Below are 2,486 nucleotides of genomic sequence, written 5' to 3' on the forward strand. Positions count from 1 at the left end.
TTCACCGCAGTTATAGCATACGTTGTTTCCCACGCTGCTATATGACTTGACCTTCTTATCCGTGGGTTTGTCTCTTTTCGCTTGACTCCCCCACGTACTTGCTCGCTGGCCACCGGATTTGCCTTTCCGAAATCCCGAGGACTCATTCTTAGAGAAACTCTTCTTGAATTTCCCCCTGCTATATGTTCCCCTCGGTTTGGCCCCTTTGTGAAACGTGGATCCCGACCCCGTCGTGTTCCCCTTTCGCAGGTTATCGTTGAAATGCACCTTGATGGCCGCATCCAACGCTTCCTTGTAGTTGGTCGGGTTCCAGCGCATCACCTCACCGCGAGCCCAGGTTTGCAAACCTGATATAAAGGCATGGAACGCATCCATATCCCCCATGTCCGTGACAAGTATCCTCTTTGCCATGAACCCATTCACATATTCCTGGATGGTTCCAGTCTGCTTCAGCCTACTCAGCTCATCTCTCAGATGCAGAGTGGCATTCGGAGGAACGTATGTCGCGCGGATCCTCGCCTTCATCATGTCCCAGGTGGCCACCGGTCCTTCGTTGGCCTCCGTTGTTCTCCACCAAGACTTGGCATTATCTGCCAAGTATGGTTTTGCACATGGGACCTTCTCCGAGCTCGGTAACCGTAACGCTCGGAAGTAGTCCTCCATATCGTAAAACCAATCCTCCACAACCTTATAGTCGTTCACTCCCTTGAACACCGGTGGGGGCTTTGGTTTGTACTTGGGAACTGCCTGAGGGACTGATTCCACTTCGGTCTGTTCGACCTTGTCTGGTTTTGCCTCAGTCCCTGCCGAAGGGTCCGCACCTTCTGCGCTGCCAGCATCCGCAGTCTTTCGCCTTTTCTTCCGTTTCTCATCACGCTTTAGCTTGCGTACGAGAGTCTCCAGCAGGGCATTGGTCTGCGCCAATTGACCTTCTAGAACGTCCAATCGAGCCTTGGACGACCGAACCTCGCCACCGGACTCCTATTTGGAAGTTTCCTCACTAGAGTCCTCCTCATGCAAGGATTCCTCATCCATAGCCTCTTGTTCGACCGGAGGCTCCAGCTCTGGCGGAGGTTCTGTCTCCGCCTGGGTTCGCTTACGCCCTGCCCTTGCCATCTCCCAGCAATCCGCCTCTATCCTTCGCTAGAACTGAGGAGAAGGCTCCGATACCAAATTGTAAGCCACAAATTTTTCCTTTCCACTTTGCCAGCTTACCTCGCCTATCCGTCCAACACTGCCTTGGCTTTTGCTAAGTTCCCTCGCCAAGGTTCTCGCCTATGGTACCAGCTCCTACTTGGTTTCAGCTACTCACTGCACGAGCAACGGAGTGTTAGCCATCCTTCCATGGATTCCCAAATCACTCCCAATCCCCCTCCCCGGGTTAGACTGGACTTAAGGTTCGGCTACACTCCCCGCAAGCACAAGCAGCCAAGCACACCAAGCTTCCAGGTTCCTAACATCCCTTGGTACCACAAGACTTGATCACGGGACCCTCTAAATCCCAAGTCTTGAGTGCAACGCTTGCTTCGGGACGCCGGGGCGAAACACCGTGGCCTAGCGGCCCGGTATGGGTACCTCTCGCCCCCCACTTCCATCCCGAAGGAAGGCCCAAGCCCCTAGGAAGGGCGAGGACCAATGAGCCGCATGGTACTCAAGTGGGGCACCACTCCACATGAGCCGGGAGCACTGCAATCGGTTTCCCTTTCGGGAGTGGGAGCTGCTCTTGAGCACTTCCTTGGATGGCCCCTCCGGCACCAGCCAAGTCCATGCTCACTCCCACCCAAGGCCCCTCGGTCCCAGTCCCAACCTCAAGTCGGCTTGGAAGCCCAACTGGAGAGTCCCTTCAAAACTGGTTCCTGGACCTCACTATCCCTACTATACTTTTGGAACCCCCTGCAGCCCCCCCCCCCCTGGGAGACGCACGCTTTGGGCTTTCACCCCTTGACCCGTATTAGTATTTGGACTTAGTCTCTGGCTCGATCTCGGACCCGATTTCGGATCCGACTTCGGATTCGGGTTCGGACTCGATTACGGACTCGATCTCGGACCCGATCTCGGACCCGACCTCGGACTCGACCTCGGACTCGGTCTTGGACCCGATTTCGGATCTCGGACTCCGTCTCGAACTCGGTCTCGAACTCGGACTCGAACTCGGTCCCCGAGTCGGTCTCGGACTCGATTCCGGACTCTATCTCGAACTCGGTCCTAGAGTCGGTCTTGGACTCGATCCTCGACTTGGTCCCATCCGATGAACTCTTTGTCACTTCGGTCAAGCTTTTGGGGATCCTTTAGCCTACGACATCTCGGGGAGTCGGTTCCTTACACTCGGACTCCATCTCGGACTCCATCTCGGACTCCATCTCGGGTCCATCTTGGGTCCACTTCGGACTCCACTTCGGACTCCATCTCGGACACTCCCACGTGTCATGTGTTGGTCCTTTTGGGTCCCCTTTTTGGAGCCTCGCCTTTTGCTCGCTTCGTGCTCG

Source organism: Selaginella moellendorffii, unplaced genomic scaffold, assembly GCF_000143415.4.
Source record: "Selaginella moellendorffii unplaced genomic scaffold, v1.0 SELMOscaffold_217, whole genome shotgun sequence".
Classification (NCBI taxonomy): domain Eukaryota; kingdom Viridiplantae; phylum Streptophyta; class Lycopodiopsida; order Selaginellales; family Selaginellaceae; genus Selaginella; species Selaginella moellendorffii.